The sequence below is a fragment of the Ursus americanus genome, chromosome 3 (assembly GCF_024610735.1).
Source record: "Ursus americanus isolate L20-20 chromosome 3, mUrsAme1.1.p, whole genome shotgun sequence".
NCBI classification, from domain to species: Eukaryota; Metazoa; Chordata; class Mammalia; order Carnivora; family Ursidae; genus Ursus; species Ursus americanus.
In genome coordinates this window covers 54,352,015-54,369,192 of record NC_142129.1, presented here as the reverse complement: position 1 = coordinate 54,369,192, position 17,178 = coordinate 54,352,015, and the positions used below count along the sequence as shown (strand labels likewise).

Sequence of the window (17,178 nt, the reverse complement as noted above, 5' to 3'; positions counted from 1 at the left end):
ATAAGAGTTAAAATGTTAAGATGCTAGAGAAAAAAAATGGATCAAGTATTTTTTGAAGTTTCTGACAATTTATCTGTACTCCATAGGTAAAAAAAGATTTGCATGATTTGTTTTGTTCTAACTGTAGCTCTCAGTGTGGTAACTTTGAGCTTGGTTGGATATCAGGTTTGAACTTAGCATGCTGTGGAAAGTATATGGAAAGTGTGAGCTGGTTCAGTGTTGCCTTTTCAGTGAACAACATTGCGAGCAATACCGTATGTTGTTAGCCACTGTCAATTCGCTTTCTCTCATCTGAGAAGAAACATGCCAAACACACACAATGTTGTGAGGGTTGGGCCTCTAGGGCCTTAGACTTTTTCAGGGTTCCATATTGTACCGTTTTCTTTCTACCCATTTTGCTCTCGTCTTCCTGCTTTATTTTTTTTTTCATTGACTCTCATATCTCATAATTAATATCCTTTTCCATTAGGCCATGGACTCTATCTGACTGATATTATGATATTAAAGTAGAAAAGGGTGACCCACTTTTAAATTTTGTAGGTCACAATTCCCCTGCGGCTCGCCGGCGAGCTGCACCGTCCGGACGCCCGCGCATGCCCCCTTCCTCGCTCTGGGCTCGGCGCTGCCCATATAGCAAAGCGCGCAGGTGGGAGGAGCTCCTCGTCCACCTGGAAGGCGCAGCTCGCCCTGGGCAGGTAAGCCAGGCTGAGGTAGGCTGAGGTAGACTGGGAGCTGGGCGAAGCTGCCGACCCACTTGGGCCTCGAGTGGCCGTTTTGGGACTGAGGACTTTCTGGACTGGGGGGTCCAACCTCCCTAGTCCCCGGGCTCGCTTCCGCCGCTGAGTGCTGTGCTGGCTCGGTACGCACCGGCCAGCCCCTAGACTTTGGCAGGGTCGACGGCTGGCGCTGGGGGCGGAAGTGCTGGGGTCGAGGCGGGCCAGGGACTTCCGGTTAGAGCCGAGGGCTTCTGTTAGGCCTGCTCCAGTGGCGGCGGCGACAGCACCGCGACGTCGGGGTCCACCATGCAAATGATGGGCGGAGTGGGCAGAGGGGGGCGGGACTTGAGCCGTCAGCGGGTCGCGGCGGGGGACCCCAGAGCAGTCCTCTGGGGCTGCCGGGGGCAACAGGCAGGGGTCCCGGGGGACAGGGTGGGCAGGGACTCGCTGAGGGACGTGGGCGGCGCCTCCTAGGCTCCCGGGACACCGCTCCAGGAACTAGGCGATGGAGGTTCCAGGGGACGCATCTGCTGGCGCCGTGGGCACGGCCTTGCGGTGCGCAGACTCGCTTGGCGAAAGCGGGCACAGGTCTCTGCGGTGCGCTGGCTGAGCGCCGCGCCGGCGTGGGGCGGCGCAGCAGGAGGATCAGCTGGCCTTAGGCATGGTGGTGGACGGCGGCCGCAGCACCTGCGGCACGGAGTAGGGCAGAGACTTGCTGATCTCGGTGGAATGTAGGAGCCACTTTGGCGGGCAGTGAGGGAATGGTTACCGTATGATACAGTCAGTACTTTTGAGCGCTTACTATATATTGTGCGCCTGCTGTTTACCTCTTATCTGTGTCCCTTGTCATCCAACGTGTGCGTTCATTCTAGCCTAAGTATTTCTCTTGGCATGTCTCAGTCCAGACCAAGACATTTTCAGGCATTTAAATGGTCAGTTTTACTTTTCATCATGAATACCCAGAGGGAGCAGCTCTTTTTCTGATAGGATATGACTATGAATAATACCGGAGTATAGCAATGGATTATTTTACTTCAGTAAAATATTGATCTGGAATGTTCCATTTTAGGGTTCTCTAACAAGAGAAGGTTGATTTCGATGAATATTGGAATCGTGGGTTGAAGTTTTACATTTATCTTAAAATATGCCATTTTCAGAATCGTAATTCATTTAAAGTTATGAAAAATTAAAGTTCATAGGATGCTATTAAGTCCTGAAGGAATCAACTGAGACTTTTTGTAATAACAGTAATTACAAAGAAAACACTAGCATTTAGGAAGAGCGTGAGGCCTCTCTCTAGTTCCCGTCTTACTTCACAAGGAGAAGTAGTTTCTGGTGTAGATTCTAGGACATTTTATTGGATCACGGTCCTAGTGGGTAGAACTTGCATAGGTAGAGCTTCTGCTCTACCTGGGTATTTTCTTTTTTTTTTTTGAACTGCTCTTCATTACACTGTGTGGAAGTTATGAAAGTGCTGGAGCATTCACATGTCACCCTGCTCTGATTTCCCTCTCCTTTCTGACTCTCCGGGTCTTATTTTTCCTCTGAGACTGGGGATGTGTACTTCAGACGGGCTTTAATAAACAGATCAGAAAAATACCAAGCATGTTTTGCATTTAGGACGATGATTCTCACTTGATCTATACACCATCTACCTCAGAATGACCTGCTAGCCAAAAGACAGATTTCTGGACCCACCCTTGAGTTATGGAATCACAATATCTGATGGTAGACAGAGGTTGCCTATCCAGCATATTGTAAAGATTTTGGTTTTTGGGTTAAGCCTAACAGTGGTTCTCAGTCCTGTCTCCATCTTGGAATTGCTGTGACTTGAAAACTATTGATAGTGTGATAATACCCTGGAAAAATTAAATCAGCACTTGAAGTGAATTTCCCAGGTGACTCTGATGTACTTACAGTTGAATTTATGGATTAAGAAAGCAATATTGCCTAAATAGTGAAATCTTACTTTGATTTTTTTTCTTTCTGACCTCATATTATGTGGGTTTAATGAAAGTTAGATTCCTAATAGAATCAGTTCAGTCAACAAGAAGAAAGATGAGATGCATTTAGAATCCGTGATAATACAACTGGAATGTTTTGTTGAGCTATTAGCCTATGCAGCTTTGTTTTATGTAAGTTGTACAAATAAAAATGTGATCCTCTTAAGGTCAAGTTAGATACATTTTGTACTAAAAATGGAATAGGTTTTTTAATAGTAATAACAGGTAACATTTATTTAATATTTTTTATTTTTTTAATTGAAATACAATGTTGTATTAGTTTCAGGTGTACAACTGTCTTTGACAGTTCTCTACATTAAACTATGCTCACCATGATAAGTGTTGTTACCATCTGTCACCATACAACATTAATTAACAATATTATTGACTATATTCCCCACACTGTACTTTTCATCCATGTGACTTATTTTATAACTGGAAGTTTGTACCGCTTAATCCCCCTTCACCTATTTTACCCATCCCCCAACCCTTCCCCTCTGGCAAACATCAGTTTGTTCTCTGTATGTATGATTCTGTTTTGTTTTTTAGATTCCACATGTAAGAAATCATATGGTATCTGTCATTCTCTGGCTTATTTCACTGAGCATAATACCCTCTAGGTTCATTGTGTTGTCACAAATGGCAAGATCTCATTCTTTTTTATGCCTGAGTAATATTTCATTGTATTTACCACATCTTCTTTATCCATTTGTCTATGAACATTAAAGATTCCCTGAGTTTTGTAAGGTAATGGTTAAAGTATCACTTAAATTGAAAAGAAAAATTCTTTACATTCATCTTATCCACCTTGCAAGTGTTGGAAATCTGGTGCTTAAAAGCCTGATTACCACAACCGATGCTCTGTGTTTTCTTTCACCCTCATATTGGCAAGACATGATCAATACTCAGATTAATGTGCTATGTTTGTGTATCAGATCATCTTCTAAATGACTTCCTGGGGTATGGTGCATCATTTCTTTTCTTTTTTTCTTTTTTTTAGAGATTTATTTTTTTTTGAGAGAGAGAGAGAGTGCACAAGCAGGGGGAGTGGCAGAGGCAGAGGGAGAAGCAGGCTACTCTCTGAGCAGGGAGCCCCACCCAGGGCTTGATCCCAGGACCCTTAACTGACTTATCCGACTAAGCCACCCTGGTGAATAATTTCTTAATGGAATCTGGTGTCCCTGGTGAATCATTTCATTTTTTTTTTTTTAAAGATTTTATTTATTTATTTGACAGAGACAGCCAGTGAGAGAGGGAACACAAGCAGGGGGAGTGGGAGAGGAGCCCCAGAAGAGGAGCCTGATGTGGGGCTTGATCCCATAATGGGATCACGCCCTGAGCCCAAGGCAGACGCTTAATGACTGAGCCACCCAGGCGCCCCCTGGTGAATCATTTCTTGATGGAATCTGGTTTTAGTCATCATACACACACAGTGTACTAAAGGATGTATATTCACCTATATAGTTACTGAATTGTTATTTATAAATTTTAAGTCTGTGGTGATAATAACTTTATTGAACTTAGGCATTTGTTTCATTGGTGTGATGTAACTTTTTGGTTTTGAAAACGATGGTAATTTAGGCTGAGGGGAAAAATCAGTAGTTGTTTTATAATGCGATTTTGCAGCAAGTAGTCAAAACCAATCTCAAATTTTAGCACACAATATATTTTCTTCACCACAGAGCTCGATTTCCTAAGAATATTTTCCATAAAGGGAAATGGAGATGCATCAGTATATTATCATTTTGCCTTCATTGAGAAATAATTATAGTCATGAAGATGTTATTTTGTTTTATTTGACTATTAATCAGTTTGTTGTCACTAATCTACTCAATGTTTGAACAGGCTAGGGTATAAATCAATAGATGTATAGGATTTTTATACTTAAGATGCTAAACTTAATCAGATATTGTGGTTTGGAATAATGGTAAATGTTATCAGAAACGATTTGCATAATATAGAAAATATTACAAAGTGGTGTAGTGAAGATACTTAAAATGTATAAAACATTTTGAGGGCTGAGTAGTATTTTAAGTTTATAAGAAAATCATCTATAAATATGGCAGAATTGAGAAATGAGGTTGGTTTAATGAGTGACTGTGACTAAATTGTGAGGCTTTAAAACTAGATAAAGAGATTGTTGTTCTAATTTCAATTTCCATTTTAGCACATCTACCCAAATTGTATATTGCTTTAAATCAGTATCTGCAGTTATTTCCAAACATCCTTAAAATTCACCCTCGTCTCTTTTAACACATGGGCCATATTATTACTAACCTAAAGAATTTCTCTGATACTCTTCAACACAAAACCTTCAATTTGCTCAATATTTAATTTTGTTATTCATATAATATGAACTCAATTCCGTACCATTAAAGACTCTCCATACTCCTCTGTCTTCTGACGTGCCACTAAACCTCACATGTTCTCTCTTAACCATTTAAGGAATATGCTTTCTTCGTTCCTGATTATTTGCCTTTGGTCACAGTACACTCTGAACCTTTCATCCCACACCCCTGACTTACTTTTATTCATGCATCTGCTCCAAATGTTTCACATTTCCTAAATGGTCTCTGAATATCTTACCCCACTATAATGCATGTACTTTTTTGCTCTGTAACTAAAAGAGCTTCTTTTAAAATTGCAAATCTAATCACAACTATCCTGTCTACAACCTCTCATTGACTTCAGTTATTCTTAGCATGGAATTAGAAATCCATTGTATGACTTAGGTCTTCATTAATCTCTTCTCTCTCATCCTTGCCAGACTCATCACTTACCTTTTCTCTGTATTCTACACATGCTTGGGCTCTTTAGTTCCTGGGATAGGCCACAGTTACTCTCTAGTCTTTTTGATGTGAGTTATTCTTCACACCCCTGCTATCACATCCTTCTGTTTTTGTTTTGTTTTGTTTTTTTGTTTTTTGCCTCCAGTTTTTCAGGTAGGAAATAATTACAGATATTGTGTAGTTAGTTCTCTTAAAAAAGAAAGAGTAGGGGACTTTTGGGCAAGGAGGAGCAATAAGGACTGAATTTACTTTGCTGCTGAAAACCAAGAAAAAATGAACAAAATCTATGTAAAACATCTCAGGTGGTACAATCCTCAAAATCTTCCTGTATCACACAACCTATGATTGTAACTTTGGCCATCAACCTATCCACGTGTATTTCTTCATCAGTACATTTAACTTATGCATATTGAGGGAAATATAATGATCCTCAAATTGGATCTTAGGCTTAAATGTAAAACCTAAAACTGCCAGACTTCTAAAAAAAATAAGAGAAAATCTTTGTGATTTTGAGTTTGCAAAAATTTCTGAGATTTGACTCCAAAAACATTCATAAAAATACTAAATTGATAAATTGGACTTCATCAAAATTAAAACTTTTGATTTTCAAAAGACATTCTTAAGGGAAAGGACAAGCCACAGAGCTAGGAGAAACTATTTACAAATTGCATATCTGAGCACATAGGAAGTACATTTAGAATATATTAAGAATACTTTTCAGAACTCAATTGTAAGAAAACAAACTGCAAAATAAAAAACTAGGAAAAACTTCGGACAAACACTTTAATAAAACTAATATATTTGTGATGAAAACCACAAGAAAAGAGGCTCAACATCATTAGTCAATAAGGAAATACAAATTAAAACCACAATAAGACACTACTATATACCTATCAGAATGGATACATAAAAAAGATGAAATTTTAGGGGCGCCTGGTTGGCTCAGTCGTTAAGCGTCTGTCTTCGTCTTAGGGTGTGATCCCAGGTCACTGGATCAAGCCCCGCATCAGGCTCCTCTGCTGGGAGCCTGCTTCTTCCTCTCCCACTCCCCCTGCTTGTGTTGCCTCTCTCGCTGGCTGTCTCTCTGTCAAATAAATAAATAAAATCTTTAAAAAAAAAAAGATGATATTTTAGAAAAACTGGAACTCTTATATTCTGCCAGTTGGAATGTAAAGTGATATGACTACTTTGTAAAACAATTTAGTAGTTTCTTAGAAAGTTAAACTTACCATATGAGTCAACTTTTTACTCTGAGGGTATTTACCCAAGAGAAATGAAAGCTTATGAGTTGCACATGAATATTCATGGCAGCTTTACTTTAAAAGCCCCGAAGTGGAAAAAATCTAAATATCCATCAACAGATGAATGAATAAACAAACAGTGGTATATCCAAACAATGGAATACTACTCAGTAATAAAAAGGAAGGGGTTATTGAAACACACTGCAACACGGATGGATCTTAAAATAATTATACTGAGTTAGCAAACACAGAACAAAAAGGAGCATGTATGTTATGATTCCACTTATATAAATTTCTGAAAAATGTGAACTTCTCTGTAATAACTGAATGTAGATCAGTGTTGGCCAGTGGATGAGGGTATGTGGTTGGGAGGGAGGACTTACAAAACAACATGAAACTTGGTGGTCATGGATAATGCTTATTATTTTGATTGTAGTGGTAGTTTTACAGATGTACAGCTATGTGAAAACTTGCCAAATTGTGTTTAAATAGGTGCAGTTTATTATATGTCAGTTACACTTCAATGAGGCTGCTTTTACCAAAAAGGAAAAAAGAAAGAAAAAGAAAACAAAACCCACACGTGTACACAAGAGTATCTTTAACAGGCAAAACTTCCTTGAGCTACTTTTTCTTAGCTTTCCAGAGTTGATGAGAGGTGTGATTACTCAGCCAACTGAGTGGTACACACCCACAAGTGAGAATCACAAACCAGTGGGTTTGAAGAATGTGGCTCTTAATGGCTTGAGAACAGTTCTGGATTTTTGAGGTGTAGATTGGGAATTCCCAAAACCTGAAAAGTTTTTTTTTTTTTTTTTTTTATCAGGGACACCTGTGTGACTCAGTCAGATAAGTGTCTGCCTTCGGCTCAGGTCATGATCCCAGGGTCCTGGGATTGAGTCCAGAGTCGGGCTCCTTGCTCAGCAGGGAGCCTGCTTCTCCCTCTCCCTGCCGCTCCCCCTGCTTGTGCTCACTCTCTCTCTGACAAATAAATAAATAAAATCTTTAGAAAAAAGTTGTTTTATCAGCTTAGAATTTTGTCCCATTATGCATTTCTCGAAATCAGTGTCCTGGTTTTGTGCCACCAGCAGTTCAGTGAGACAATTCGGTATGCTGTTGTTCAGAGTATGTATATAACGTTGGGTGCAGATAGAGTGTTGTGGAATCCAGTTTGTAATTGCCTTAATTGATTTTGTAATTCTGGAAAAGGCCTTCATATCATAATTTTAAATTAGATTTTTTTATTGAATCACACATATAGAGCATGCTTTTTAAAATGTCTTGATTACATTTATCACTGTATGTATGTAACCTAATGCAATTCTCATCTTAAACTTTGATGAAATTTAGTGTGATTCTATTATTTCGGAAGCTTAGAAAGCCTTTCTGTGTGATGAGCGATTAAATGTAGGACCAGTGGTTTTGGTAAATAGACTAAAAAATATGAAAACCACATAACCGAAGTAGTTATATAATACTAAACAAACTTTCTGAAACATATTTTTAGGGCTTTATTCGGTACAAAAAAACATGAAATCAGCAGTTTTCTCATGGATTATTTTTTTGATGGCTTAATATTCTGGTCCTTGCATGACTGAAATTATAGTTGGAGTGCACTGGAATTTATACTGCTGTAAAATTTCCTTCCCTTCCGTTGCTGACTATTGTTACTGATTGATATGATGGTCTTTATCTCATGTTACGAAGATGTTCAGTTATTATGTTGAAATCTCTAAATGCATTTTTAGACCACATAGAACAAAATTAATTAGGATTTTTTGACTAAGAAATAGTATTAGATATGTCTCCCATCAAACGTGGAATCAATATGATTATAACATTGCTCTTATAGACAATACTAGGTATTGTCTTAACAATCAGTGAGATTCCACCTAACTTTAAACAGTTTGGTGGGGGCAGTTCTTAATAAGCAATAATGATTACTCCTTTTTCTAAGGAGTATCACAGATTTCTTTTTTTTTTGTTTTTTGTTTTTACTTTTTTTTTTAAAGATTTTATTTATTTATTTGACAGAGATAGAGACAGCCAGTGAGAGAGGGAACACAAGCAGGGGGAGTGGGAGAGGAAGAAGCACGCTCATAGCGGAGGAGCCTGATGTGGGGCTCGATCCCACAACGCAGGGATCACGCCCTGAGCCGAAGGCAGACGCTTAACCGCTGTGCCACCCAGGCGCCCCGTATCACAGATTTCTAAGCAGTAGATTGTTTATATCTGAATATTTGTTGCTTATCTAAATTCACATTAGAAAATTAAAATGTGGTTTTATTTTGTGGTTTAATTTGTGCTCATTTATGCTAATTGAGATCTGGACTAGATGTTTGTAAGGGGTAAATAAACCATTTTTTTTCAGATATTCATATTTGTTTTGACCATGGCTTACTTGTACTAATTGGTATCATTTTTGATATCACATTGACCTTTTCCAAACATATCTATTTTGTATAAAGACTTTCCAGTTTTCTCCTACTTTTTTTTTTGGTCATGTCTACCTCTTCCTCTCCATTTTTCTCTTCTGTTGAGGTATGGCTTAAACTCCCTTTTAGTGGGATAAATACTGTAACCTCTCAGGTAAGACTTCCAGACTTTCTCCATCAAAGTCTTTGAATCTTAGTAGGTAAAGTCATATTTCAGTACCATTTTGAAGTTACAATTTAAGCACTTCATTTATCTTCTGAAGCTTGAAATTATATTTTAATTCTTAATTTTATTTAAATATAATTAAAAAATTTAAATAATTGTTTTCAAAACTTTCTGCTACTTCCTCTTTCTCTGCCTTCTCTAGTTATAGAGAACTCTATATTGATAAACTCTCTAGCAACACTACCTAAAATAAATGTAATGCAAGCCACATATATTATTAAAAATTTCCTGTGCCTATACCCTACAACAGTTTGAGTCCAATCAGGAGATACAAGTCATGTAGTAATTTAAGCAGGGGAACTTTAATATAAAGGATTATTGAGCTGAGAAAGAAGAGTAACGATGAAGATGTAAGGAAAACTAGAGCTGAGGGAGAATACTCAAGGAACAGTAACTTTGGCAGGGGGCCACTACTCCAGGGTTGAGGTTGCTGAGGAACTGTGTACTCTAGAAATTTGGCTGGGGCAGTGCACTACCAGATGTCCTCAAACACCCTTACTGTTGATGACTCTGCCACAAGAGCAAGATAAACACCAAAAGCTCAGCATTTGGAATCAAGAAGAGGAGTCCCCTTCCTGCTGCAGTGTCCGTCTAAGACCCTCAGACAAAACTTGAAAGTACATGGACTGTAAAGGCAAAATGCTTTAAGAATCCAGTCCAGGGCGCCTGGGTGGCTCAGTCAGCAGGGAGCCTGCTTCTCCCTCTCCTCCCCCCTCATGCTCCCTCCCTCTCTCAAATAAATAAGTAAAATCTTAAAAAAAAAGAATCCAGTCCACTCTTACAGAGCAGGTACTGGAGAATAAATTTGGAGCTCAAAGATAATAAATTGAAATTGACATATAACCACATATAAAATTAAATAGGTGAAATTAGTTTTGATGATATATTATATATAATGCAGCCTATCAAAATATCTGTTCAAGAATTAATCAATAGAAGCATTATTAATGAGGTATTTTCCAATCCTCTAGTACTAAGTATTTAAAATCCAATATAGATTTTATACTTAAGGTACATCTCAAATTGGACACTAAATTTTCACTGGATATATATGATCTGTATTTAAATTTCAGAAAACTTACAGTTGAAAAAGAAGATTTACCCAAGTTGTTTGAAATATGCTTAAAAGTTTTTCAAAAACTTAATTAAGAACACAAATAATTTCCTTTAGCATTTACATTCATATTGATAAAACTGATTCATATTTTTTAGAGGAATTGATATGAACTTAAAGGAAAAACATCAGTTTTAAACTTGTGTCTAAGTTAAATTCACTCACTCTTGTGATAACTCTTGTGATAATATTGAATTCAAGAGTATTGTAGAATGTAAAATTAACTCTGAGTTTATCAATATCAACAAAATGTTCTTCAAAATTTCTTTTAGATTTGCAGTCTGTTTACATAATGCTATCGACAACAATTAAAATCTTCTGCATATAGATCCATGTTAGAAAAATGTTTAAAAGCATTATTATTATTGACTATAGTATGAAGTTTCAGTTTTAACATAAATTCTCACACCTGTCCAGCTATGTCATAAATAAGCTTTTCTTTTCCTTGGTGATTCAGCTTTAGCTCCTTCATATGCACTGTAGTATGAATTATAATTTGATAAGCAAGAAACCCACTTGGCTTTTAAAGAACATATACTAGAGTCATATACTAGCAGAGTCATCTTATAACGTAAAGAGGTCTGTGGGTCTTCAACCTTCTATAGACATGAAGGAGACAGAGAAAATTATTCAGCTTTAAACACAGGACAGAAGGCAAAGCCAGTAGCCATGATAAATCACTCTCAGGCAACTGGTCTGGCTTCAGTCAAGGAACTGATGTGTGTTTAGCCTTATTTCAAGAGTTGTAATAGATCTGTGATTGCCGTGAGCCTGCCTTCCCCCTTCTTCCCCTTTCCCCCAGCTTTCTGTGGTAAAATATACATAATGTGAAATTTACCATCTCAGCCATTTTAACTGTACAGGTTAATGGTATTAAATAGATTCATATTACGCAAGGTTCACCACCATCTAGCTTTAGGACTTGTTTCATCTTATAAAATGGAAACACTATGCCCATTAAACAGTAACTCCCTATTCTCCCCTCCCTCAGCTCATGGCAACTTCATTCTACTTTGTGTCTTTATGATTTTGACAACTCTGAGTACTTCATTTAAGTGAAATCATATAGTATTTGTCTTTTGTGACTGGCTTCTTTCACTTAGCACAGTGTTCTCAAGGTTCGTCCATCTGGTAGCATGTCAGAATTTCCTTCCTGTTTGAGGCTGAATAATATTCTACTGTGTGTATATACTACATTTTATTTCTGTTCATCTATTGATGGATACTTGAGTTGCTCTCATGTTTAAGCTACTTTAAATAATGCTGCTATGAACATGGATGTACAAATATCTCTTAAAGACCTTGCTTTCAATTCTTTTTGATATATTCCCAGAGTGGAATTGCCAGATCATATTAGTAATTCTACTTTAGACCTTTTGAGGAACCACCATACTGCTTCCCATAGCAACTATACATTTCTACCAACACAAGGGTTCCAATTTCTTTACATCCTTGTCAACACTTGTTATTTTTTGTTTGTTTTTTAATAGCAGCTATCCTAAGGTGTATGAGTCGGTATCTCATTGTAATTTTCATTTGTATTTCCCTAATGATTAGTGGTGTTGACCATCTTTTCATGTGCTTATAGGCCATTTGTATATCTTCTGTAGATAAATGTCTATTCAAGTCCTTTGCCTGTTTTCAAATTCGGTTTTTGTTGTTGAATTATAGGAGTTATCTATATATTCTGGATATTAATCAGTTATCAGATATATGGTTTGCAAATATCATATCCCATTTTGTGGGTTTCTTTTTTTAATCTGCTGATAGTGTCTTTTGATGTACATAATTTTTAAATTTTTCATGAAGTCCAGTTTGTTTTTTCTTTTGTTGCCTGTACCTTTGGTGTCATATCCAAGAAATACTTTCCAAATCTAATGCCATGAAGCTCTTCCCCTGTGTTTTCTTCTAAGTTTTATAAGACAAGGACTTGCAGTAGTGAGGGGAGGTACAGCAAAAATGGCCACCTGTCTGTCTACATCTTTGTGATTAGAAGCAGCAGCCAGTGATCAGAGTACAGATCCCTGATTTTTGGAAGACAAGGTCCTTTTTAACCACTGTGGTTTTGCGAAACTGTGTATAAGCTGTTCCTGGAATGCCTGTATGGCTGCCTGTTGTGCGGCTGCGGAAGTAGGCACCAGGTTGCTGCTGTTGTGCCAAGAGCTGAAACTGACCAAAATTAACCTCAATTGACCCTCCAAGCCTTCTCTTAGAGATTACGAACCTCCTTGGTCTCCAGCGTCCCAAAATAGTTGCACCAGACAGATTTGCTAGTGCTATTGTAGTCTGGGTGGGGAGACAGGTTTCTGGTGTTTACTATTCCACTGTTCCCAGAATCCTCTCTGACTTAATATATCTTTATGATCAATCTCTTAAAGCAGTTGTTTGGACATAGGCCAACCTTTAAAATATGATTTAAAGATCCCATTAACTTGGGCTGGAAAGGTGTGAATAGATCTTGGAAGATTCTAGCAGGCTCCCTTTTGGTTCCATATTAAAAATTATTTTAATATGACTGATTTTTGTGCACAGTGATGTTCTAATAGTTTCCTTTGTCCATTATGACATCTAGCCAATAAGCAGTTGTATTTATCAGTCTGTAGAATGGAATCTATAATATCTAGTCATTTATAACTTGAAACTAGATGACAGTAATTGGGTCTTAACTTGTTTTGTTTGGTGAAAAGGAATAATTCAAGCATAACCACTGAGTTTGTAGCAAGTCATGTTATTAGCCAGTACAGAGTTTCTCTGTTTATTAAAAAAAATCATTTACCCCATTTTCTCTGAAATTTCCCTCAGATGGCTTCACCCTTATGAGTCTTAGAGTGTTTAAGGTATATCCTTGTGTTTGTATTTGTTCTTGCAAAGACTATACATATATTGTTGTGTGGATTTTTAGTTTACATAAATTGTATCATTATGTAGACCTAATTTTCTAATTTTTTTCTATTCAGAATTACGTTTTAAGATCTATGTTACTTTCTAAATATCTATTCAATGTTTTCCCTATTGCCATACAGTAGTTTATAGTATAAATACATATACACTTTATTGGTCTTCTTTTCCCCAGGGGTGGACTCATAGAGCTCCTATTTCTTCTCATTGCAAACAATCTTTGCACATCTTCTCTTGTGGATTGGATCATAAATTTTATTCAGCATAAAAACGGTGCTGTTAAAACTGGATTTGAGATAACCTAACTTCATATATGTAACTTTAAAGACTCATATCCTATGTTTCTCCCTGGGAACTTAAATTAAAGGCTATAGGAAGAAACCTTTTAGTCCCAAATTAAGGGGCCACTGGTTTTCCCACAGACTTACTAATGAAGTGAATCAAGCCATTATAGTGTGGTTTAAATTCTATGTGAATATCAAGTATTGTTTAAATAGTCATTAAAAAACACTTATGGAAAGACAAATTCTCCCATGGAAGTGTATGAAAATTGTTACTATCATTATAAAGTCATTCAAAAGGAACATATTATTTGCTCAGCAGTCTATCATAAATTCTTACTTTTCAAAATAATTTTAAGTACTATGAAAGAATTGCCATTTTCTTCCCTCTAATCTTGAATCTTGGCATCTTTGCCAATTCTTCTGAACTGAATTGAAGTTATAATCCCCAAATAACGCCATCCATCAAATTTTCAGACTCGTGGCTAGCATGAATAAGTACACTTGAACCCCTGGTCAATCTTGTGTACTAGTTATAGGCTAATTCAAACAAATTTCTAATAGAATATAAATTACTTTCTTCCTATGAACAATGATTAAACATGTTGAATTTCAAAACTTTTAGCTTTTCTCCTTTTAGACATTTAGGAAGTTAACATTTTTAAAAATAAATTTTAAGATTTTTAAGAGATTAATTAAAAAATAATAATATTAAGAGATTAAGGGTTTATTTCTAGCCAGGAATTTAGTATCATAGGTTAAAAGTGGTCACAAATTACTTGACCTTTCTTTCATTGAGGGGTAAGGTCTCATCCCCACCTCTGAAATCTAAGTGAGCTCGGTGACTTTTTGATCAGTATAGTATGACATTGTGACCTTGTGTCTCTTTCCAAGTCTATCTTTTAAGAAAGTGATAGTTTCTAATTATAATGTCCTGTTATGCTCATTGTGAGTGCAGTCATCTTCCCTATAAGAAGGCTGATTGTACCAGGAGAATCATGCTATGAAGAAGCTTGGCTGGCCACATGGAGAGCCAGATGGATGTCTAGTTAGCCCCTTGCTATTCCAGCCGTTTCAGCACAGGCACCAGACATGTGGGTGAAGAAGCCTTCAGATCACCCTAGTCCCAGCCACTCTCTAACTAGAGTCAAATGAGAGACCCCAAACAAGAACCACTTCAGCTGAACTCAGTCAACTCACAGAACAACATGAAATAAGTAATTGTTTTAAGCCATTAAGTTTTGGAAGTGATTAATATTCAGTATTAGATATTAGGAACACCTGATCTCCAAATTGTTGCTCAGGTTTATGGGATGTTATGGGTAATTGCATTTAAAATAAAATGTGTCAGTGTGGCCATATGCCACTCTCTGTTTACTGAAATAGTTTATTTCTATCTATGATAACTGGGACAAAAAGCAGGAAATAATAAGTTGCTGGATGTTTAAGGATTGGACTGAGTTTGAAACTAATTATTGCAGTGACCTATTGGCCAAAGAAGTCCAGAAAGAAAAAGAGACAAATGTATTTGCAACTGTGGATGAATTTGGTGAGCCTGAGAATGATTCTATTCTTATAATGCCAGAGAGTGTATCTCTTAGGAATTCTTTCATCATCTCCCAGAGAACAGTCAGCATTTCTCTGTGGGATCAGAGAGACCTGGGAAATTTTTGTTTTGTGAGATGAATCTTTATTCATTTTTCTATCTGGGACTGTTTGTATATTATCAGGACATGTGAAAACTTACCATTGCATTTTTGTATACTTTCCCCCGTCCTACCTTTGAGTCCTAGATCTGTACTCATCAGGCCTGTGATCTACCTAGATCACTGGCACTCAGTATCGCACTCTGTAAAATGAATGTAAGACTGTAATCAGTTTATAAGTCTTTATTGTGAAGAAAAAATAGAGACTTCATTAAAACCTCAGGGGAATGTCTGGCAGATATTAGATGCTTGATGCCCAATGCCATATCATTAATATTAATCTTATCACCATATAAATATTAACAATGGAAATAAAAGATAGCAGCAAGAAAGCTTGTTTACAAAGAGATTAAGTTCACAGTTTCTCTATTTTTGAGCAAAGGATCCAGTGGAATCCCAGTCCTTCCTCTTTGGTATTTGCAATTGTCTTAAAGATTAAAAAATTGTGTATTTTCTTGGGTAAGTGGTAAATATTTGGATGCTAGTGTAAAATGTTCTCTGTGTAGTTCTTTCATTTTAAATAGAACAAGTCTGTATTTTGGAAGAATGTATATCATGCAGTTGGGACCAGGTGGTGGAGAACTGTATAGTTCTCAGATGATACTGAAGAATTTCTTGCCTAAGGTTGAACTGAGTAAGGAACAGTACAGGGTGAGTTGAGATGACTTTCCCTTCCTGGAGTAGTAGAGATGAAAAAAGATGTAAAATTCTTCAGGATCTGGAAGTGGTCGTTTTTTTTGTTTTTGTTTTTGTTTTTGTTTTTTCCTTTCATACATTAACGCTTCCCATTGCTTGTCTTAGAGTCCTCATTTTCTGTGTGTGGTTACATATATTTGTTGTTTTGCTTCATATTGGGGAAGTTGCCCATATCTTCCTCCTGCCACCAGGGTCCCTCACCCCGTACCGCTTCTCTGACTAATGTGCAAGTTTATTTTTCTAATCTGGCAATAGAAATGACTCTGGGAAGTTCTGCTTAAATGCACTACAAAGTTAGATGTCTCCTTCCTTAATGTTTGTGTGACTGCCTGAACTTTGCTCAATCTAACAGCTGTCCTATTCTACTGAAAAAATATCTGTTTCTTCCAGTAGATTGTAAGATCCTTGAGGGAGCTCGTTTTCACTGGTGTGTACATTGCTTTGCATACAGAAAGCAGGTACTCAGTAAATATTTGTTAAGTTAAGGAATAAAGAGATGCCAAAGTCAGAGGGTTAACTCTGTGGCGGCCTCTCAGGAGCAAAAGAGCACGCTGGTACAGAAATTATAGCCTGTGGCTTCAGCCCCCTCGGGTTCAACTACCTTTGGAGCTAGTTGAGTTTTAGAACTTGCTTTATCTTCCCATTTACTTTAGCTTTTGTGTTTCCATATTTATCTAGTTTATATCGCATATTACCATGGGCCTGAGCTCCCTTTTTGTTAAAACATTGACCTGTTTTTATATTTTAACCCAAAAGATTGAATTTATTTTTGCGGTAAGAGTGGTGGTGATTGTCTTTCAAACATGGATGTTCCCTTAACACACATTAAGACCTTATCACAATCTATAGTATTCCAAAAAGGAAGGTGAACTGTTTTCAAAGGTAATAAATAGCTTTAACAACAAAGGATGTAAACACCTCATGAAACAAAAAGTCTCTAGTCATATGAATGACTTGTGGCTAAACATTTCAACAGGATCAGCCTTTGTTTCTTTGATCTTTAGGTTTTTTTACTTTTGAATGTCCACACCTGGCAAATGCAGTAAAATACACAGCATCTGGATTACAGAATGCAA

General features: G+C 37.2%; 1 long non-coding RNA gene across 2 annotated transcripts in view; it reads left to right on the top strand.

Annotated features, from left to right (window-relative positions):
* Positions 1-627: 627 nt before the first annotated feature.
* LOC123789198 (uncharacterized) overlaps positions 628-17,178 on the top strand; it is a 437,093-nt gene continuing 420,542 nt past the window's right edge. Inside the window, exon 1 of one of the 2 annotated variants that reach the window (XR_015723948.1) lies at positions 628-695. This is a non-coding gene — a long non-coding RNA (uncharacterized LOC123789198). The remainder of the gene's footprint in view (positions 696-17,178) is intronic. The other variant, XR_006778714.2, reaches the window with a different exon arrangement.